Raw genomic sequence first — 24,781 nt, 5'->3', positions numbered from 1 at the left:
TTTCAGCTTTCTTGCAGAGGGCAGGTTTTCCTCAAGGACTTCTCTGTAATTTGCTCCATTCATTTTCGCTTTTATTCTGACATGTGCCCCAGCCTGCTGATGAGAAACATCCCCATAACATGATGCTGCCACCACCATGCTTCACAGTAGAGACGGTGTTCTTTGGGTGATGCGCTGTATTGGGTTTGCGTCAAACATAACTCTTTGCATTTAGGCCAAAAAGTTTCATTTTTGTTTTGTCAGACCACAAAACTTTTAGTTTTTTTTGCAAACTTCAAAACAGGATTCAAGGTGGGCTTTCTTGAGTAATGGCTTCCTTCTTGCCACCCTGTCAAATATATAGACCTCATCCATCAGAGGCCTGGAGCCGGTTGCAATAAAGTCGGTCTGAAGTCTGACTTCAAACTGGACTTAAGTCAGACTTTTGTGTCAAGTCGGACTAGGCTAAGTCTAGCTTGAGAGACAGTTGCAATATAAAAGACTTAACCTAGTCGACTTGAAGTTGGACTTAAGTGGGAACAGGAATTCTAAAATGATAATAAACTGGCACGTGCCCTTTTCAGTTATTTTCGTTATAATTCTTAAAAGAATATTATTCGATATGACCATATTCAACTGAATTTACATCTTTATTAAAACAAATATGGTAACTGGGGGAAAAAGGATTAATTTATCTGAAACCAAGAAGCTAATTTTATTTGACGAAGTTCCATAATTATCACATAAATAACTTATTAGGCTAATAAGTTTGTTTCCCTCAACCCAGCCGAATATCATTACTCTACTTCAGTAGATGATTACCATACACTTCTTCCCTTCTCTGTGCAACTGCCATTCACTCTGTCAGGCCTGTTCTCTGAGGGGAGCGTAAACTCCAATCTGCAGTAGATGGGACTATAGAGTCCATGAGATTTAAAGATGCAGTGTTAAACATTAAAACAAGTTGTAGATTAATGTTTAATGTTTCAAACCTGTACCTAGCAGTGTTTACTGTAGTTGTTGTAATATTGTTTTGGTTGTTGTTAAGGAGATATCACCAAGTAGCAATGCAAATCACATTAATTTTCAGCCATCTACATCTACGTATCCTTATGAGGGGATTTTGACATCTATGTGCACAAACAGCAAATGTTTTAAAACACTCTACTTTTCCATGTAACTGTTTAAACAGACCTGATATTTAGGCAGTGGCATTTATCCCATCCGTCATGCATGATCAATCTCACGTAAAACTTATATTTCAGTAGTGTTGGGACAACTCTCTGAATATTCAAACTAATATTTTTTGACATGCATTCGGATACAAATATCAGATTACTTATAGCACTTATTTACCATCTCACAAGAAGTAGCGAGACGGTTTAAAAAATGGCAAATGAAAAAGAGCTCAGTTTTATGCAAGACTAATATTGTGTTATGCACGAGGGTAGGGTTCAGGCTCGCCACAATATATATATAATAAAAAAAAAAAAAAAAAAAAAAAAAAACGCAGAATCAACACAGCAGCTCCTGAGCCTTTTTAAAAGGTTTTACACAGCAAAAAGTAAACAAACCAGATTATGCACGCATAGTGATCTCTGTGGAAGGCCATCTGGGTCAAAAACGTGTTGTGCTGTTTGGAGCGAGTCAATCTCATGGGACAAAAAAAAGGCAAGCAATTATTTTTGAAATGCGCCACTTAAACAGTTCCCAACTTCCTGGATATGTTACGTAGTGATTTTTACATAGATTTTATATATGACATATTTTTTATTGTGACTTTCTGCGATGTGGAATGTAATAAACGAGAATCAAAACGATGATCCCCCCCCCCCCCCCCCCCCCCCCCCCCCTCCATTTTACAACACCATTTCCACGTGTGTTTTATTTGAAGTGTTTAAAGTTAAATTTCAGTTTTCATTTGCTTGTTCAGCTACAAAAAGGCACAAGCAAACCTCATGTTATTTCTTTATGAAAACGTGTCTATGGCCTGTTTACTGTGAAGTAACGGCAATGGCAAATAATGAAAAAATAAAAATAAAATAAAATGCAGTGTCAACTTTATGTACTATTTATTTGGGGAATAAACAAAACAACGTTTAACTTGAACTGCTAATGGCATCCTTTGTTTTGTAGGTAATTCACTGGGTAAAGTAAGGTCTACAACGTATTCTTTAATCATGGGATATTTTTCTACTTTAACCTGTTACATATTGAAACATCTTGCTGTAAAATAAAGGCACACACAAAGGGACCACGGCCAAGCCCCGTGCCCCTGCTGCTATGCTGTCTCTGCCTGCGTTCTGAGCAATGTAATGGCTTATTACTTTTTAAAAAACGAACAAATATCCGAAATAATACTTGAATTAAATTATCTCTATATATAACACGACAAAATAGCCCTATCATGAAATTAACCAAGCTTATTCTAAATATAGGTCAAATTCAAACTTTGGGATACAAGGATTCTGTTTATTCAGTGTTACTCCGGTTGATCGTTTAGGAGTATCTGATTTGAAGTGACAAGTTTGACTTTAAAGAGTAAGTAGCAGGGTTCCAAACAATATAGTGTTATACTTTCCCACGTGTTGCTACAACTGTTTAAATAATGTACCTGTAATTTTTCTTTTCATTGTAAACATCCAGACAACACTTTACACTTATAACTTTAAAAGGTCTGTCAAAGCTCTTTTCAAAATGTCCGCTCTACCACACTGGGGTTTGAGACTTCTCCTCAAAGTCACTGCATGAAAAGCGATTAAAAAAAACACATAACAAGCGCTCTGCTTTTCTGTTCCGTATCACATCATGGATCGTTATTGCTGTTACCTTTTGACAATGTGGGCAATAATCCTTACACTACCAGTGCACTACAACGACCATTTTGAAAAGAGCTTTGAAAGACTTTAAAGTTAAAAGTGTAAAAAGTTGTCAGGATGTTAACAATGAAAAGAAAAATTACAGGTACGTTATTTAAACAGTTGTAGCAACACGTGGGGACGTGTAACGCTATATTTTTCCGAACACCCCTACTTACTTTTTCAAGCCCAGGCTTCAAAAGTAAATCAGACTTACACCGTTTATAAGTCCACCTTGCAAAAGGACCTATTTTCAAGTCCGACTTCAAATCTGACCTGGGAGATAAGTCTAACTTACGTGCTTACTGCAATCAGCTCCTGAGCCAGGGGATTCCAAGCCCTGTGCCACAGCTAAAACTGCAAACTGCAGTAACTGGAAACCTCCCACTCAAAATACTACTGAAAAAAACAGCAAAAGTGTACTGACATTTAAAATCCTATTTTCCTAACGTATGGGCTTATTGGGAGAGAAAACGCAGTTTAAAAAATCTATATGGTTAACCATGTGCCCTGCAGAGTTGCCAAGGGCACTGATTGGAAGGATGCTTGCTAAGACTTCTGACAAATCGCTACAGCTGTTAACATTGGATCCATAATCCTGCAAAAGCACTATTTCAGAACTGAGCATCACTGCTGCAGGTTGGTGGGTTTGTGCGTTTTTGGCAGACATTGGCAGGATGATTCCCTAGTAGAATGGGCTTTAACCGGACCTGGAGAAGAGCTCTGTGCTAACCCATTCCTCAATATAACCTGCAAATCACCATGATGAGGTTTGTTATTGCTGGTACAGTCATTATTGCACAACCCAAAAAGATACAAACCAACAGTCTACTGGACTTACAAACCTCTACTGGTCTATTAATATAATAGAAACAGCCCTGATAACATGTTGAAACATGTGTCATTGAAGTATTTCTAAATGTTTAGTCAATGATAATGATGTAGGGATGTGTGACAAGGTTGGCAGAGTGGTGAAGTCAGGCCAGGATGCAGGAAAAAAGCACACAGTACTGCAGGGCAAAAAGACGCGTCGTGAACCGTTTATTTAAATAACAAAATAAAATAAAAGTTAACAAAAACACTGCTCGCAGAGCAATAAATATATTTATATATTTTAAATTTGGGAGATGGCCACCTTCTTCACGGGTTTATTAATGTGGATGGGGCTTCCCATCCACGCTGCAACACCATACAAAAACGAAACATACATGATGACAAATACAAATAACACAAATACAAAATAACACAAATAAGACACGGGCGGAGAGGGAGGCCCCGTTCTAAAAATAAATAATATATGTACAGGGCTCTTCGCCCTGTTACAGGATGACACTTATTTTCAGCAAGGCATCTCAAAGTCACAACACTAACACTAAGGACATTAAATCCTAAGATTATTAACAATCTTTTACCCCTACCTTTCCCCATGGTTGTGCGAGCTCTCCTGGGTCCTTTGTGATTCCTTCCATTGATGATATCTCTCCTCACCTTGAACTCAGCCTGCCACACACAGAGGATGAAAAACTATTATTACTTTATTGCTTTGCAGCAGCAGTAGAAGACAGAAGAAATAGTTTGCCCCCTGGGTCAAATAAACCATAAGCTTCCTTTTAAAATGGTTGGATTCTGCAACACAATAGAGAGAGAGGGACACACACAGGATATGACTGATGTTATTTTCACAACACAAAATGTAATGTTTTTTCAGTAAGGTTTTTCACTTACCTTAGATGCCATCTCACATCTATTCAGTGGCACCTCTATGTTGAGATATAATGAAAGTAGGTACCTAACAACAATTTATATACATCCACTTTAACACCTATATGAAGCGAACAAAGGGATCTGAAATGATTTAACCCATGTACTTTCTAAGCCCAAGCATAATTTTAAAAGTACATTTAAGTCCTATATCACTATATTTTTAATTATCATACTTTTTGTATTAGTAAACACAATTGTAGTAAATACATGCAATACCTATAGTTATGTTCCAAAGCAAATCAGGCATGTTTGTTGAATCAGAATTTCTGTTTTGTAATGTTTGGTTTTGTTTGATTTTTGGTGGACTCCTGATAAAGTCAACTCTGTTTATTATAACCAGGGGTTTGATAAAAACAGATTCATTAATTGTAAAATTAATAATTTTAAAAATGTCTAGTAAAATGCAATATTCATTTCGGAAAGCAATGTTCAAACAATTACCCACCTCATTAAGTACTTGTCATTGTTTAAAGAATTCCACAATCCCTAATAAACAGAATATGAAGATTAACGATCATAACAATGTTCAAAACACTTTTTAAAAATGCATTAAGAAAAAATAGACATAAAACTGAATCCTGTTGATTGTTGATGCACAGTTCATCCCCTAGTGTCTGTAAATCGCTTTAGATAAAAGCGTCTGCTAAATGACATTAATAATAATAATAATAATGATAATAATAATAATATGGATACACGCCAATCCTTAAAAGAGAAATTCTCTTTCTCCTGGTGAATGTTCCAGAGTGCTTTTTAAGACATGCATTCCCCAGTTGAATAGAAAGCCATGATGTTTGAATAAAAACTTCAATAGTCTGCAATTTTTAATATTATAACGCCATTATGGACAACACAGGACACTGCAAAGGCAGCGTAATGTGTTTCTTGTAAACAATGCATGCTGTTCTGTAACTCTTTAATTTAACCAATTAGAATTGTAGCACACAGGAAAGGAGAATTACAGTGCACTACAGCTCCTACATATACTCACATTGATAACTGACAATACTTCCTTCCTGCAATTCCCAAGAAGTACTTCAGCGTCCTCCCACCTACCAGCTCACAACCTGTACATGAAATGAATAATGTAATGACTGACTTTATCCGACACACCTATCCGACACTATAAAATTTTGACTTCAGTGACGGTTAAACGCGTGTGACGCATATCTGATTATTTCATTTTGGCCCATTCCAACCACTGTCCATTTTTCAGGGAACACAGGAAAAAGATACAATATGAAAAATACACATCTGAAAGGACTGCGTTTTAAAATAAGTTGGCTTCCAATCAGATCTACTGTATTGGTTTTGTTGGTACAATACTTTTCAACAGAAGCAGTATTTTAATTCAGAACAACAGGATTCTGAAAATATCACTTGCCAAAAGGGACAACATGTGGACTATAATACAGTACACATTGTAGTTGGGGGCAGCTGATTTGCAAGACAATGTGGGAATGGACCAGATTATAAACTGGGTAAGGGGATGGGAGTAGTCTGTAAATAAACTGCGTTATTCTTGTTCCGATCTGTTAGAGCTCTCTGTGTGTTGTGGTGCTGGTGTGACAGAGAGACTGCCTGTGTGTGACTGTATCACTGAGGGTGGGGAGTTTTGGACCAATGAGTGAGGAATGGGAAAGGACTTGGGGGTGTGTGTGGAGATGACAGCCTGAGAAAGAAGTGGGGTCTGACGGTGGGAAGAGGTTGAAGGCTTCTTTGAACCGCAACTGTTGTCTGTCTCATTATATCCCGGAAACCCCTCAGCTCAGTGCTACAATACGTTTAAATCCAGTACGCATTGTAGCAGCATGCAAAATTCCCCATTAACAACCAAACAGCACAATGAAATGAAAATGTTACCCATGCACAGCACTGTGCAAAACGTAAGAGGCAACGCAATTAAGCAAAATATTTAAAAAAACAACACCAGTTTCTGGAATTAAAACCATATCCAAAGTATTAAAAACTGCAGAATATAGTGCGCGATAAGGCCCTAATGTAACAGTTCACTAGCAAACAAAAATGCACAAAAACAACTAAAGGTCACAGATTAAAAAAAAAAAAAAAAAAAAAAAAAGGATCACAGTATCTAAAATGGTTAAATGATTAACTTTTACCATAGAGTGTCTCATTCGCTTTGGTATTGCTGCATTTTCCTCATGAGAAATTGGAGGAAGCACAGTGTAACAATCAAGGCAGACTGATTTGGCATGCAGTAATTAAAAAAAAAAAATTATAAAAAGTGTGGGCTGTGATGGATAAAGAAGTACATTATGACATTGAGCTGGGCTTTGTACCAGAAAAATGGTGACAGAGTTGGAAATCATGTGTAATGGCTAAGTGCATTAACCTGTTACATATATACACTGCTGTGCAAAACGTCTTAGACATGTTGCATTTTTCTACTCTGATGCATTATGAGCATCAACAATTTACACAAAGCCACTAGTGTTTTCTACTTTTATAACAACCTTGGCAAACATTGAGTGAAACAGCTTGCATCATTTGATTTTTCAAGGTGTGGTATCCGAAGCAAAATCAACAAGTACAGAGAAACATCATCTGTAATTGGCAAATCCAGGACTGGAAGACTGGAAGAGCTGTCTAACAAAGATGAGCAACACTTGAAGGTAATATCCGTAAGTAATAGAAAGAAGACAAGCATTGAATTGACAAAAGAACCAGCAGAAGGCACCGGTGTCGTCATCCATCCATCAACAGTCCAAAGCACCTTTGACCATTGTTCCATAGTCCAATTTCTGTGTTCTTGTGCATATCTTAGCCTTTTAGTCTTGTTCCTTTCTTAACAGAGGTATTCTTACTGCAACACATCCTTTATATCCTGATTTCAAGAGTGACCTTCGTACTGTTGATTTGATGGACAACACCACCTGTGCCTTCTGTCAGTTCTGTTGTCAATTCCATGCTTGTCTTCTTTCTATTCCTTAAGGATATTATCTTCAAGTATTGCTCATTCTTGTACCCTCACAATACCACATTATTTTATATATATATATATAACTTGTGCCAGGATATTATCTGCTGCCAAATTTCCTTTCTCTGCATTGCAGCAATACCTACTTATTGAGACACCTACAAGCAACATTAATCTCAAATAATTGAAGGAGCCAGCGTACTGTAATGTAAACCTGAGTGCTAAAGCTCAGCCTACACATTCTCCATCACAACAGCTAGTATTCTGAATGAGTAAGAACTCTCTGACATGTGCACATGCTGAGAACAAAGTGTAATCATTAAAGACCCTGCTCAGCTGAAAACAAAGGAATGTTATCACAAGGATTGTAACCAGTTTCCATGGAAACGGAAGCTTCTTGATAATTCTAATACAGTTGTTTATTAAGAAAGATTCACAACACTGATTAGAAATTATAGTATGTGCTTGAAATTTGGTCAGTGTGGGAACGTTATTTTTAATTTATTATTTTTGGGTAATAATAGTCAAAAAATCTCACTGTTACCTTCTGTACACAACAGCATTTGTTATATTTCACTCAGATTTGTAATGTTTTTACAGTTGTTGGATTTCCATGTTGTTTCATTTTTCCTCCAGTGAAACATTTGTACAGTACTCCATATGTGGTAGTTTGAAGTATGATACAGTCAAAACAAGGATAATCTGTTTTGAAAGAACATGCTCTGGAAATATACATTTAAAATCTGTCACACTGACAGAATGAGACTACAGTCATACGCCAGTTTTTTTTTTCTCAATGTATGCAATGTGTGTCTTTACACAATGTGAGGACCGGAACTGAATGCAGTATTCTAAGTGTGGTCTCAACAGTGCCTTATATAGTCCTCTCAAAGACTGGAGAATGCATTTGACCTGAAATGACTATTGTATACTGAAATACTGGTGTCGTTTATTTTACAATCTGAAAATGACATCCACTGTATACTGTAACACTGTCAACCTGTCAAGAGTTACCAGTAAATGGGTATGCACTCAGTAAAATATATTGCACATCACTTTACTGAACCAAAACAAAAAAACACAACACAGCATTTACTAATTAAGGTAGCACAAGTAGCAGTTACCTTAGTCCAATACAGTATAATTTCTTTGGTATATTATTCACAGCACTGTACGCAATACAGGAGATACCACAATTGAAGGCTTTAACTTTGTGTGAAGCATATCTCTACTTTAACTGGAGCAGAGCTCTGCTTCAGTACCAAGCTAAATACGTACATTTTCAAAATATGAGGAATAAATGTGGTACTGTACATAAACATGTGTTTAAAATATCTCTATTCCTCTCATCATTGTACCGATAGGGATAATTAAACTTTTAAATAAGGTCAATTGCTTCGTTTTGGGTTTTTTTTTTTTTACGATAAACGTTGAAAAACTAAAACTGTATGTCAATAACATACTGCACATCCCCCACAATGGCTATCAACTCAAAATTAGAGCTACAAACCACAACATACATGAACAGAATGAACATAAAAAGAAATGGTACATTTTAAATTACAATGTGACAAGTGATTCTCCTGTTAAAATGAAAAAGTGTGACATACAGATGGAAAGACCAAAAGGGACCCACTATACCCCCAGAATCTGATACTCTCAAGATCTTCAGCTACATAATGTCAAGAGAATATTGTGGAGAACAATAGTGCATATAAGGAGAACTATGAATGTACATATGCCTCCACTATATCCTCTTTGCTGCGCATTTCATCCACAGTGAGGTATCATAAAGGCTAATGACAGTACAGCAACCTTTCTCTTTCATTACACAATGAGAATTACACAACAAAGCAAAGGCAATAGAAGCCTTGTATGTAAGTAAGTAGTTATGAATGTCATGATGGAACATACATCAAGCATATCAATGGTGTTCAATGTTTTTTTATTTGTAGCTGTAATTACTTTAGCTGGATTGCACTACAGAATCTTGCATTTATTTAATTCACTTTGTGAAAACGCGAGAAGGAAACATACAGTTGCTTCCTGAAATTATAAATCAGATTTCCAAACATTCGGTACATCCTAATTTGCCATAAGTGTCGTCTCCTGCATTGCAGACTACCGGCTGACCAAAAAAAAAAAGACATGGATAATGGCAATTAAATGTAGACATGATTTATAATAAGTTAATATGTACAGCTGACCCTGTCTCTTATGGTATAAAAGTGCCCTCTAGTTCAAACTTGACGATGCTGTTGTGTTTCGAATCGTAGTCCTCTTATCCACCTAAAGTGCTAATGAGAAGAAACTATTATAACATAAGAGAGAGAGGGTAGACTTTGCTGCTTGCTGTAAGTTTTAGCTACTACAGAAGACCCAAGCGCTACACCTTGACTGATTTGCCAGCAGTAAACCAAAACTCTGACATCCCTGTAAAGGGGACCATATTAACCTTTTGGCAGCAAGACTCAGAAAGTGGACAGAATTTCTAGCTGATACGGTACTGATGCTAATCATTACTACTAGGTGATTGTGTTTTCCAGTTTATAAATGCTAAATCCGTTAAGTTAAATGCTCATCTGTTCGACACAGGATTCAGACGTAAAGGGAATGTTATCACAAAGATATATTTTGTTCAAGAATAAGGTAAATTACTTAAGAATAATGGATTCTGTTGATAGTCAAAAGGGCTCCCTTAAAAAGTAAGTTTTTCTCCTAAGATTTTTGGAAAGTAATGTAATATTTTGAAGGTATATATTAGCTATTCACATCAGGCTAACATCTAATATATGCAGAAATCAGCAAACATTAATTAAGTTTTGCAGTATTCATATTCAAAATAAATCAAAAAGAACATTGTAGTGTAAACCATAAACCTCATCATTAATTCAATTCTAATACATTAGTCTGCCACAACTGCAACCCACAGGTTTTTGAAACTCAATACAAGCATGTATCATTATGAAGTAAAGAGTCCAGAGACAGAAGATTTTATAAAGTTCATTTTGGGAAAGTTATTATCTAATAACTTAAATGAATACAGCAATCACAATGTTGCTACTAGTATAATAATCAGTACTAAAGTGTGTGAAGGGCTGTAGAGCAAGACTTGGCTAGTAAACGGTAGATCTCTGACGAATACATTGTTCTGGTTGGCAAGCCTAAGGATTGAACTGTGAAGAGGTGTAGCCTGGCATTCTCCAAGTTATTTTTACCTTGACAGATTTCAAGGTCATCACCACTCTGATAATTGTAATAACTAAAATTATATATAGTTAACTGTAATAATAGCCAGAACCAAAATTAAACGAATAACTACAACTAAAATAAAAAAAAAAAAACATAATTATATTATTATTATTACTAGATTGCCTCTCCGTTTTGGCAGGGATCGGAGGTTACCTTGGGGTTGTGTCAAAAATTATTGGCCGCAGCCATATCAGCCATCGAGCTGGGCTTACATTGCATGCGCCCACTGCAAGCGTGGCTCAGTGTGTTTCACTTATATCCAAAGCACTACAGAGGCAGTCGGCTGACAGTGTCTCACTTGTGTTCAGCAGCCCTGCGCTGGTGGAGGCGGACCTCTCACCTTCGCAAAGGCGTGTGGATGGGAGTAGTAGTAAACCATCAGTGGTGATGACAGACAACTCGGGTTGGGGGGCAGTATGGGAAGTTAGAGGAGTCTGCGGCACCTAGTCGGGCCATTGGACATCCCTGCACATAAACATGCTGGAGTTGCAGGCTGTTTACCTTGCTCTCCAGAACTTTCTCCAAGTGCACCAAGGGGCACATGTGTTGGTCCGGATGGAAAACAAATCAGTTTCTGAAAGAACTGCTGGATGCAGATAGGTCACCTTCTTGAAGGTGTATTTGGCGGCTATTTCTGAGTGCCATGCCCCCGTTGATTCTGTATCTCCGGGTGCATGTTTCTTGGCAATCCATTTTCTTAAAGGGTGCTCGGCGATTATACCGCTAAACAGGGAAGTTCTCCTCGAATGGAGCCTTCATATTGTACTGGAGGCTCTCACAAAGGCCCTGTTTAAGTATCAGTCTATGAAGACAGCCTTCCTCTTGGATATCACCTCCGCAAAGCAGGTCAGTGAGCTCTATAGGCGCTGTCGGTGCACAAGTCCTGTATGCGCATTTGGGATAATGATAGCAGGGTGTCACTATGTACAAACCCTGCTTTTCATTCTAAGGTGATCACAGCCTTCCACATGAACCAGTCTGTGGAACTGGAATCTTTCCATCCAACTCTCTTTTCTTCAGAATAGCACAGGAGATTGAACGCCCTCTGCCCAGTGCAGGCATTGAGGTGGCATGTGGATAGGACAAGAGCTGACCAGCTCTTCACAGTATACGGACCCTAGGACAGCCCCTCTCCAAGCAGTGACTGTCGCACTGGATTTCAGACACAGTCTCTGCTGTGTACAATAGTGCCGGCTTACCCCCATCAGGACGGGTAGCCGCACACTTGACCAGATCCCACGACCTGTCCCATGGCAGTTGCAGATTCAGTGCTGCACCCAATTACACATGCAAGAGAAAACAACCATGCCAGGTAACTAAATGCAATAAAAACAATACTTCTGATATTTGTGCCCAATGTGAAAGAGATATATGTGGTAAATGCACAGGAAAGGCTAAGAAGTGTTACATCTGTGTGGATTGTGCTCCTTAGGGTGCTACTTTGAAGTCCATTTCCCTGAAAGCACATTCACCTTACAATTGCAATAGAGTTATTATTTTTTTTTTACATTACTTTTTTTTTTTTTTAAATCATTTACAGTTTTGTATAAACATATACCTGTTTACACACCAGTTTCTTTTGAAATGCTTATTGTATTATAGTTTTTCATTTTTGAAGTAGTGCTTTATATGTGGGAAGTTAGAAAATAAGCCCTTTTATGTTTAATTTTCATTTAAATAGGGTGTTTTGGCTGCGCAGATGTTTGATACGATGTGCTTGAATAAAACTTTTGAGTTGTACCCGATAGTTTGTCTTTCATTTTAATATCGAGTGTTTAACATGTAACTATCATAACGACCGCCAGCGGCTATTCTAGGTAGGAGTATAACCGCGGAAGTTCTAGTGTGAAATAAATACTTGCAATCATAGTTGTCAAGGCTCAATTACCATAGAAACGGTCTGAAGGGAAACGGAAGCGCTGACTCTCATTTGCACAGATGTATAATTTGGATCAAGTTGTTCGGGAAATAAAATTGTGATGAAAGTGAAGATACGTTTGTTTCTAAAATGCTTAAATCACCCATAACACTTAAACAACGCTGCAAAGAATTTGACCATGAGGGCATGTATGCAGCTGATGAAAACAATGATGTGCAGATTTTCGAAAGATACCGTCATTAAGCATTAGCTGTTTATTCCTTTTGGGGAAAATCTGGATGTTTGCTTATATTTTGTATTAGTATGCTAATTCTTTGTTTTATTTCAAGTGGTAAAAACTTTGCACTGGAGCAAATGTGGTTTTGAATAAATTTGAAAGAATGAATCTGCTTTGCTTAGTGTTTAAATACTGAGAAACCCCAAGCTTGCTGTATACTGGAGCCCTGCTTCGTCTTATTGTATTTTTATAGAGGAGATGGGTACTATTTACTGTAAATAGGCAGTAAATTGGGGACTGTACTGCCACTAATGAGAAATTATGGTAACTAAATTATTTTTTCGTGCAAGGTCTGTTTGTTAAAAAAAAAAAAGATAATGTTTAATAAAAAAATATGCACGTAGTTAAAATGTATGTTAATATATATATTTTTAAAAATCAATCAATCCATCTATCTTCATTATTGAACACACCTCTGTATGCAATAGGAAAAACTGTATGCTGCTGCTCAGACCATGTAGGTTTGGTTTGAGGTTTCTCAATGGCACTTGCACTAATACCAGACAACAGTACATCCGTGCGTGCCGTTGCTATGCAGAAACTCAGCTGATATGATGAACAACTTTCATTAATACCAATTTTTTTTTTTTTTTTTTGCAGAAGATTAGCACATAATGTTCCAAGTTAACTGTGTGAAATGGAAATATTATTTTTCAATTTTGTACAAACTTATTTGTAATGTTACCTAGATGGGACTTATACGAAACGTACCCCTGTTTAAACAATAGCTAATATTAGCCTGTTCTATAATAAAATAACCTATAATAATTATATCACTAATATTATTAATGGAGGGGGGGGGGTAATCATCATAGCCTTGCAGGCATTTACCCAAAATGCATTCTAATACAAAAACAAGCCAAATATAAATTTAAGGGGTTTAGTTTCAAATATAGTTGACTAGTGAGCATTGAAACCTGGCTTGAACTAGTTGGGGAAGAAGGCTCAAGCAGTAGGTAAACAGAGAGAAAATATTTGAAACAAAAGTTTCATATTTAAAGTTGCAACACATTATAAAAGTATAATAAACTAAATGAGTAAGAAAATCTCAGGTCTAGCGGGATCAAAACTAAGGTTGTGCCAATGCTGGATTTGAACTATGATCGCGTGACTCACCCTGCTCTCTAAACACAGTGCATTGAGACGAGCCACCTCACCCTGCTCTCTAAACACAGTGCATTGAGACGAGCCACCTCACCCTGCTCTCTAAACACAGTGCATTGAGACGAGCCACCTCACCCAGCTCTCTAAACAGTGCATTGAGACGAGCCACCTCACCCTGCTCTCTAAACACAGTGCATTGAGACGAGCCACCTCACCCTGCTCTCTAAACACAGTGCATTGAGACGAGCCACCTCACCCAGCTCTCTAAACAGTGCATTGAGACGAGCCACCTCACCCTGCTCTCTAAACACAGTGCATTGAGACGAGCCACCTCACCCTGCTCTCTAAACACAGTGCATTGAGACGAGCCACCTCACCCAGCTCTCTAAACAGTGAGACCCACCTCACCCTGCTCTCTAAACACAGTGCATTGAAACGAGCCACCTCACCCTGCTCTCTAAACACAGTGCATTGAGTCACTGAGGACCCACACCCCCAGTTTGCAATTTATTTATTTATTTATATCGTGTTAAGTATTTAAAACAGTGATTTACATAATAACTTGTCATACAATACTGTTTGGGTTGGAAGGCAGGGCACAGAATGGCTATCCCACACACTTGATTACTAGTCTCAGTTATTAGCGAACAGCACTAGAGCATGCCATGAAAAGCTATGCCATGTGGTAGTTATGTTATGAGCGGATGCGGTGATAACAAATAAGCCTCCGTCATGGTTTTTCATGGTTCCTGAGTGAATCAGCTGCAATGTCTATGCAGATCTTTGACCATTTCTGCAATAAGACCTGCAAACGTCTTACAGCTACTGTTCAGAAAAACAACAACGGTAATCGCTCTTTACCCGTTTTCATGATGATGTGCGTAGTTCCAGGTGTTACTTGACTTGACAGTGTAACCTGTATTTTCTTGGCAAACTCTTGCACCAGCATCTGCGGTTAAGAAAACATTTCAGAAACTTTCTCACTGTGGAATCTTACAAAAAAAATATAAACCTAATGAATCCCAAGCTGAACATGCTGTTATATACAAAATGTAGTCTCACAGCCAAATGAATAACAGCAGGAAGATAATGGCATAAGCAATAAACTCTCATCGTAAGCACATCAGAGCTGACTGTGACGAACTGCGCCTCATCAGTATTGCTATTAGGAACTTGTTAAGGGAATGTTATTGTGGAGCTGTCAAAAAGCAAGCATAACTTCCTTATTTTAAAACTTGCTTTCTTAATTTGTATTATTAATCATTGGAAGAAAAAAAACATGGTTCTCAAGCATATTCTAATAAATTTTTCTTGGGGTAATTAATGACTTTTATGGGTGTGAATGCCCATTAATATATGCAAAATGGACGGTTTGCCTTAAACATCCCATCGTTGAAAAACTTAAAGTTTTACTTTACATTAAGCATTACTTTACTCTAAATGTCTCCTGAGTTCTACGCATTTAACATAAAGCACAAGTTTTTTTTTGACATTTTTATTCACATACCCTGATGATCACATTTCAGCAGGGGAATGAACAGCAACATAGTGAAATAAATATTATCCAAAGCTTTCTTCAAGGCATTTGTTACAATCTGTGTGTCGTTACATCACAGTGTTTGTGTCAGTGCTCAGTGCTCCCTCCTGCATCTGTGCTGGTTCTCTGTAGATTTAACCATGCCTGCAATAAATGCATCCTGTTTCAAGTTTCACAGATCGTGCAGTGCTGAAAAACCAGTGAATCAGGACTATGCAGAGGAGTTTGAGGCCCACACGCTTCCATAAATATTTGGATACTGTATTCAAAGCTTTTGTATACAAAAAAGGAGGAAAACTCCTCGAGTTACCAAAAAACAAAATGGTCATAGAAAAAGATTTAAATGTAAAACTCTCAGCTCAATACAGCCAGCCTGTACATATAGCAGTTGTGTTGCAAGAGTGATTATTGATGTGGATACAAGCATTGGATGTGTCTGCGTGAACACATCCAAGGAGAATTTTTTTTAAATGTGTGCAGGTTCATTCTCCAGGTTTTGTATAAAGATATGAAAACAAATCGAGATGTTACATTTTTGTTACCATTTCCATAAGTACAACACTTTAAAGTAAGACGTTTGTTGAATCACTGAATTATTCCTACAAACAGATGGGATTGTTCATTCTATATATAAAAAAAAAAAAAAAAAAAAAAACATACTGTACGTATCTAAACGTTGAAAAAATGTACTAATTAAAATATACCCAATAGTAAAGTTAATGAATGTCAAAAATGAAGACTAAATAAATAAATAAAATAAAAACTGTGCATACAAGGTTCCAACCAATTTCTAATTGAATCTAGATTCTATATAAAAGTGAGACAATTTGAGCAGTATGTTGTGAATCAATCAGGCAAAATGTGACCGACATGCAGAACACACATTATGCATACTTTTTGTTGTACAAGTTGCTGAAATGACCTTTTAAAGCAATACTGATCCAGTTGTTGGTGTCAGAATTATTTTTGGTAAAACCCTGCTACTGTAGCCATGTGCCCTATCATAACATTTTTAAATAAAAAATCCAGTTCAGTATTGCTGTCCTGCTTTCTTAGTAAAACATGGTTATAGATTTAAAAGGGATTGTTTACGACAAGCGCTCCCAAATCAGGAAGAAGGAGGTGTTGTCACGGATACAGACAATGTTTGAGGCACATTAGTCTAGTACAGTTATAAATATACAGGGAATGGAGGATGGCTGTTCATAAGACTGAAATGTGTGTAACTCTGTGTGGCAGTGGCTTGCAATGCTCAGGAATAACACACAAGACAGTGAAAGTTCAATAGAAGTTCAATAAAACAGCTCCTTTAGTTTTGTGTCAACAACACTTAAATAATAAGCACGGGCTCTACAAACAGTTAGCACAATCAGACAAACAAAACACGAAACATTCAACATAATTAATTACTTCCGTTTCCTAAATGGGTCCTTTCATAACCACAACGAAGGAACAGATAGCTCGACCACTTTGGCTAAATACACTCAATCACGCCCTCTTTCAGTGGCACGGCCAATCACTGGCTTCATTCCTGTCAATAAGCAATCAGCTGCTTCCCTCTACTAACTGACATGCTTTCAGCCAGTAACCGGACCCAGAAGACGCATCTGGGGTGAAAAGAACAAGGTCGTAAAGCAGTAACAGACTTCCTAGAAGCCAGGGCAAGCCAACTTGGTACTTTCGTTAACCTAGTGTAGTATCAGTTGTCTGTTTTTAAATAAAAATACATGTTTGCTACAACATGTGTTTCCTTAAACTGCACACCTAAGACCTATAAAGCTAAGGGAAGTGCAAAGTGAAATTTTATTTTGTTAGCTACAATTACTTCAATGCTAGGTTTTGCTGTTTCTATTGTTGCCCACAACAGATAAAATGTTCAACATAGACAAACAAGCATTGTACTGGACATGTAGAAACTCCAATACGTACACTATATAGAAGGAATGGCAAGTATATTCTGATTTTAATCATGCTCAGCATTCCTGAATGTATTCAGTCAATATCCTGGTTCTGAGACACCTCCGATTGATAGCTGGATAAGGTTGGTCTTATAATGAAGTCTGTGTACATTCGTTTTCTGTAATGCCAACCTATTTTTAAAGCAGGCCAAAATGAACCTGCTGAAAAATGTAACATGTCTGTCCAGGCAGAGAGTAAATAAATAAAAACTGTCAGGAGCCATTACTATCAATGTCAGAAAATAGCTGCTGTGATAATCAGAGTCGGTTCTGTGGCTTCCAAGTGCAGGGAATATTGAACTAGGAGTACATTATCATTTCAGGAGTCCCTTTTGGAGTCCCTGTGATATGCTGTTATGAGACACCTTTGACTCCATCCACGAATTGTTAATGTCCGGTTAGATTTTGTTAGCCCTGTTGAAAACCACAAGATATATAACCATAAAACAATATCCGAATGGTTTTAAAGATAAGTTGTTTCTAATGTCTTTTATTTTATTACATTCCTTTACTTTATGATATTTGCAATCATTTTCAGTGGTAAATGTAAACTTTCAACTCTTTGGCCCCTTCCAAAATTTGAAGGTTGGTTGGTGCCTTACATACATGGACAAATAGTTTCCAGTCAGAAAGACACATTTTAAAGCTCTAAATATACACATGACATCCAGCTAATTAGTTCTCTGCGCTGCAGTTTTTAATCAGACAGCAAATTAAGGTAATGACAAGGAGAATGTTATCCTCTACTTATACTTTGGAGATGAGAATTAACAATCCTGAAAATTGCAAAACTATTTCTTCGACGACCTGTCAAGCGGCATACAGGATGTTAAGAGATATGGGATGTTATGAAAATGACTGAGATGCATTGCAACCAGAGGCCCCAAAGATACAGCTGAGGTAAAATGACCTGGGAAGTTAGACAATAATAGACTGCAGAAAGGAAAGCATGCAAACTGAGCTTTCTAGAAGTGTATGATTGAACTAAAATAATTAGTAATTTACTATTATCCCTTTAACAATTTACCAGGGTCCTTATTTGGTCACTTGCAAAATGGCTAACTATCTTTGTGTCTAGCTCCAATGTTCAGAGACCTTTTAGAACCATCAGCAAAAACATTACCTGCATTTAATTTGGAAAGGTATACTGTACATGTTTGTAGACATACTATGCAGTAAAATGGCTTTTCATTTACAAGTCAGGATAAATACTGGTACATTGTCAATTTGTTAGACTTTGCGCTTCAGAGAGAGAGAGTGCCTAGGAATATACTTTGTATCTTGATTTATTTTATGTATGCATTTCGTTTGAAGTAAAGGAATACAGTAATGCATAATGCAGGCCGAGAGCTGTATCGACTTCTGTTTGATCTGTCAAAAGTTGTAGATTTGTCAGGGCTTGCCAACTTTTGTTCTGATCTCATGATCCTGAGAATTTAATGGCTTTGCTTCTCCTCATTGTGCAACAGCGAACCCTACTGGCCAGACACCAAGCACCTATAGAGTGTATAAAAAGCAGCGTTGATCTCTGTTCTCTGGGATTGGTAGCCCGCCCACCTCTGCTCTGGATTGCTTGGCGTAAAAGCAATTCTGGCTTTAGGCTTGTGAGACTGGATGATGCTCACACACCCTCAGAACGTCTGTGCTGTGAGGGATCTCGCTGCCGTGGAAAAAAAAACCCAAAAAAACAAACATAATTGGACATTCCAAATTGGGGGAAAAATAATAATTGGTCACTCAATTTAAAAAAAAAAAAGTGCAGTTCGAGAGGAACGTGACATCTCAAACATGTACTTTCACTATAAAACATGGCACCTGGTAATACACTAGGTAAAAGAAAGCTCTTAGTTTGCTGGCCTTCCCTTCCGGCAAATCTGGAACACTTGCACTTCCTAGTCCCTTTCACCTCAGCAGTGTCTTGGGTTGGTCCATGCATCTTACTGGCTGTAAAGCATGTCAATCATTAGGAGAATGAGCTGGTTGGTTGGAAAGACAGCCCTGAAGGGAAGGGGGCAATGTCACTCTAGATGAACAAGAAAGTGGAACACTATGAGAAGTAAGGGCTGTAATCAGATTTGTTCAGCCTAGTGTAGCTCCAGGTATCATATGATACCTACAGTTACCACAGAAAGTCTACAACCCCTTTCAAAATGTTCACCTTTTGTTGCCTTATAACCTGGAATTAAAATAGTAAAAGTATTCAAGTATTAAAATTGTATTAAAGTAGTCAATATTCTATTGGAAGGAACACAGTGGGAATATATGCAACACAGCAGGCAGCAAAGGGAAACTAAAATGTTTTGTTGTAAACCCGTCTGCCTGTTCAGTAACATTTGAATTCCTGGGTCAAGTGTAACAGATTCTGATACAATGGTGAAAAAGGTGTTAAAATTTCTATAACCATACCTGTGGCCTGGCTTTGCATAGGGGTTAAGGTGCTCGCTTGCACTGTGGCCAGTTTGCAGCCAGGCTTCACAGAGGTACATTTGTGCCACAATAACCCTGGATGGCTCTAGCCAAAATGTTTGTTTACTTAGCTGTATTTATATACAACAATGCTGCAGTGCAGAAACAATGAAACCACATCAATTAATAAAACCTGCTAACAAAGACACTGTACTGTATGTATCTGGTTTCAGAAACATTGAGATATCCTGTCATTTTAAATTAGGATAAAGATTCCTTCAGGCAGGTTTGCGAAATGTTGTCATTTGAAATGTCAAAATAAGATGTCATTGAGGTTAAAGAACCAATCACTGGGAAGGGGAACTATTGATGAAATGGTAAACAAAACTCTGATATTAATAATGCCTGAGGCTATACTCAAGAGAAACAAGCTCTCGTATATATTTTCTAGCCCGAAAAATCAATTTCCATTTTTTCATGTATTTGTAAATAGCTAAAAGAGCAGATGGGAGTTCAATACTTGAATAAACATCAAAGAACAACAAGGAAATGTCAAAAAAAGCCATTTTAAAGTTTACAAACAAGCAGAACAGATGTCAAGTTTGGAGAGTGAAATGTTACAATGCATAACATTCATGTGAAGCACAGACAAATCCTGTCTCCTGAGCCAGCTACACAGTAGAAATATTCAAGAGCAATTGTAACTAATTAAAAAGTTCCACTTGTGTGTTGGCACCTCCATCAGCTACTTAGGTCTCAAATGCGTAGTTCTGAAAGAAACACGTTATAGGAAACATGTATTTTCATTTTAAAACAGAATATCTGGTACTGCATTAAGTTATCAGTTTCCAAGTAGTAGTCACAGGAAATACGTTATACTTGTACTTCACAGGTAATTTAACTTCAGCAGTGTCATGGTGTCAAGCCATGTTACTGGCTGAAAGCATGCCAGTCAATAGAGGAGGCAGGAAAGACTCCGTTGAAGGGGTGAGGATGACTGAGGAAGTGTGACAATATCTGAAACCATGGCTAGCAAGCAGACATTTCTTTAACATAGTGTAGTACCAGATATCATGTTTTACTATAACATACATTTCTTTAAAACTGCACATTGAGACCCGAGTACCTAAGAGAAGTGCACAATATGTACGATTTATGGAATCTGAGAGTGGGGCATTTCCTTGAAATGATATTGGTATTCCTGAATAGATACTGTCTCTCTTCAAATATATGCAAATGATTTTGAAGAGCAAGACATCCCACTATTTTCGATGTTCTACCAATGCAGAATGACTGGGTCTAATATTTGTACTTAATTTTACTCCAAAAAGGTGACTGACAAGACCAGAACAACAGTCAATAAAATATTTATTATTTTATATCAATGGCTTAAAGTTAAAAAGCCTGCAAAAGACCTCACCACCAGAAAATAAAATACATACCCTTTATATAAAAGAAGAAAGGGAAACACTTGATCTTTCTTAAAATGCTACAAACATAATAATAATAATAATAATAATAATAATAATAATAAATATTTTCCAAATATTCATGAACAGTAAAATTGCACCATGGATCTCTGGTAATGTTCTGTGCTTGGTATGAATATTTAGCTCATACCTTTTTCTCCAGATTGCCCGTTCACCTTGCATGGGGACTCCTCCGATTCCCTGTGTTCCCTGATGCTTCAGCACTGCCTGCAAAACAGCCATCTCTTGTTCAAGGCAATTTAAGTTACTCTGCACTGTATCTTTTTACTGAAAGAGAAAATAACCATTCATGATAATCTGGCTTTGTTGAAATGAAATAGCCTTCACTGAATGTAATGCCTCTGTATTTCAATATATTAATATGTAAAACAGATCCCACTGATTAGTTTTAGAAGTACACAACATGTTAAAAAAATGCCTTAATATCCCACAAGGTGTAACGTCTGGCAAGGTGCAGGCCACTTCTCATACTCAATGTTCTACAATGCAAACTAGGGGATTTTCAAATTATACTACATCCTCAAAAAAATCAGCCCAACATACTAAATCACTCAACTTTTACAGTTTTGTGTAAAATTACAGTACATAAAAATACAACAAAGTACTGCAAAGTCCTTCGGTACAAAAAATTTTGAAGCAAGATGTTACAAGAACCCCAACTATATGCTCTACAGTTAAATAATTCTATAACTAATGATGGTATCTTGAACTTTTACAATGTTATTTCCCTACTACTACAATTCAATTTGAAAGTTGCTGAGATGCACTATTAAATATGTTCAATATTAATATGGTCAAATATTATCTTAGCTGGGTTTGCCACCTGGTGGACTCAGTGCCAAACAGTAGGTGGAAATTCTCACATCCTAACTTTTTGTAGTATAGTCTGGTATGTTCAGTTTGGTTTATTGCTTGTTATATATAATTGTGGATTAGCAGCACTGAAGACTAGATTGGGTGTAGCACAAAATTGAGGTAATGCAATGCAAGGACCCCAGCACTGAAAGGGGACAAGAGAACAGTTCAGACTCGATGCCCAGCCAATTATAGTCTGAGACTGCAAATGTTCCCAGTAGCAGTGGTGTAATGGTTTGGTGATGTGGACTACTGTAGGAGCTATAAGTTCATGAAAGTCCTTTATGTGTAACCTCACACAGGCTATTGTGTAAAAGGTAGAACAAATAGGGTGTACAAAATTAAATAATGCTCTCAGCCACCTATATCCTAGTATTCAGTTTCTGTATTTCATCACTTCTTTGAAACTTATTTTAAAAATTATGAGTTCTGCAAAGTTCATAACAATGTGTCGTCTAGTAATACCATCAGAAAATGCTCCTAGTTAGTTTACCACAAGGGCTTTGAAAAAGAGTGACATTAATTTGATTATCAGGCTCACCTTTTACATCAACACAGCTTCCCTTCTGACAAATATCATCTAGTTGAGTTTATTGCTGCTGCAAACAAGATGCACTAAGTCTGATGTATCACTTTTTTTTTATTACAGGGAAGCTTGCCTGTGTTAAAGGTGAGACTGATAATCAAATTAGTATCACTCGCTCACACTGATGTTGCAAAAAGCCCTTGTGGGGCACTCACTTAAATCATCCCAGAATGGACTTTAAAATATCTACTCTGGTGGAGTAGAAGATTGCACAGCCAACTGAGCGCTAAGGATGGCACAGGAGCCCACAGTCCGAAAGGCTTTCCCAACTTTTCGATCTTTATTTGAAATAAAAAATTTTTACTTCAGTGATATAATATATTAATTCAGCATTTAAAGCAATGCTATAATATATATATGATATATATATATATATATATATATATATATATATATATATATATATTCCCTTGATGCAGGAGGGCACATGTACAGGCATACTTCTGCTTCTACCAGTAGACAGAAGAGTTTGTGCATATTAGCTACCTAAAAAATACATTGAATAATGTAGCTGCTTTTATGCCACACAGAAAGTGTTACACTGAAAATCACAACAGGCATCACCCAAAAATCTGAGATTTTAAGAACAGGATCATACAGCAACAACCACCTGAAATACATATATTTTGAAAATAATTTTAAACTTTGTGCAGTTGGATCCTATTTTCCCACTGTGCTGTAATGGTACGTTTTTCATATTGCATATTCCTTAAAACTGGGAAATGTAACAAATTAAGGGGCATTTATATCATAACTTAACGTTAAGTACAAAATCCACTGAATTGTATTTTACATTCATTAAATAATAATAATAAAAAAATATTATACAGTAATATATACTTCTTAGCAGGTCCAGATACGGTGTAGCCAGTTAAAAGAAGAGCTTGTTATAGCCAGTCCGCTGGAATCATTCTTAATTGTGGAAGAGTTTCAGTGTTTGATTGCCTGCACATCACCGGCTCACAGTAAATCATCTTTATAACTGTAACCAAATATCAAAATCTCACTGTAATCATTAAACACTTCATCATACTCATAGCCCTGTCATTCCAAACCTCAGACTATAACCTGTTTATACTGCTGAGTATCCATGAGTAGAGGAAAACAAGGATTTCTTTAATAACCTAAGACTTACTTTGTTTTTGTCAAATTGTATTCATTACTGCCTGAAGCCGCTTCTTCACACACTCAGATTGAATCTAAAAAATACCACATGAAATAACTGTTTAAAAATAAATAAATGGTTAACATGTAACGATTTATTTATCTGACAAATAATTTTACCTTAGACTGAATAAGTGAAGACCTTCTTTCTCCTTCCTTCCTTTCAGATTTTCCCGCAATTACGCAACCTCAGTCATGTGACATTACGTATTTACATAAAGACGAATGATGGCACACGCGGCAGCCATACTTATGAGGGGCATAACAAAAACACTCTTTTTTTTTTTGATAGTGCACTGTAGATTGCGTAACACTGTCCCAAATCGAAAATAAACCCAAAAACGAAAAAAAAGAGAAAAGTTTTCCTTAACAAAATGGTAATAGAAACTGGATTTAAAAAAAAAAAAAACGAAAACAAAACGAAAAAATAAACAAGAAAAAAATGTCGAGTTGTGTTACTGTCGTTTCACGAAAATGCTATAATAGCACAGCCCAGCTGCGCTGCCTGCCTGTTCTGTGACACTTCCCAAAACACATGGGTGAAAGAGTTTGCACTGTCAAAAAAAAAAAAGAGAACCGCAATGTTAAGTGATTGATACTTTTTTGTTTGTGTATGTTTCTTTTTTGTTTTCTATGCAGACAACTGGCAAGATAAGAAGCAATACCAAAACAGCTTGTCAAATATTAATTGTACATGATAAGTCGATTATGAAATGAAAGCCTGTTCAATTTTC

The 24,781-nt window shown here is 37.0% G+C and overlaps 1 long non-coding RNA gene across 3 annotated transcripts; it reads right to left on the bottom strand.

Annotated features, from left to right (window-relative positions):
* Nucleotides 1-2: 2 nt before the first annotated feature.
* Nucleotides 3-24,755, bottom strand: LOC121324787. Of its 3 annotated transcripts, none has more exons than XR_005951277.1 (7): nt 24,168-24,755; nt 24,019-24,082; nt 21,573-21,649; nt 5,593-5,668; nt 5,047-5,087; nt 4,256-4,337; nt 3-96 (listed from the first exon to the last, which is right to left on the bottom strand). It is a non-coding gene; the product is annotated as an uncharacterized LOC121324787 (long non-coding RNA). The 3 variants fall into 3 exon arrangements; XR_005951278.1 differs by having other exon boundaries at nt 3-93; XR_005951279.1 differs by lacking the exon at nt 24,019-24,082 and having other exon boundaries at nt 24,168-24,457.
* Nucleotides 24,756-24,781: the final 26 nt, after the last annotated feature.

Source organism: Polyodon spathula, chromosome 12 (genome assembly GCF_017654505.1).
Source record: "Polyodon spathula isolate WHYD16114869_AA chromosome 12, ASM1765450v1, whole genome shotgun sequence".
Classification (NCBI taxonomy): domain Eukaryota; kingdom Metazoa; phylum Chordata; class Actinopteri; order Acipenseriformes; family Polyodontidae; genus Polyodon; species Polyodon spathula.
This window is presented reverse-complemented; position numbering and strand designations above follow the sequence as displayed.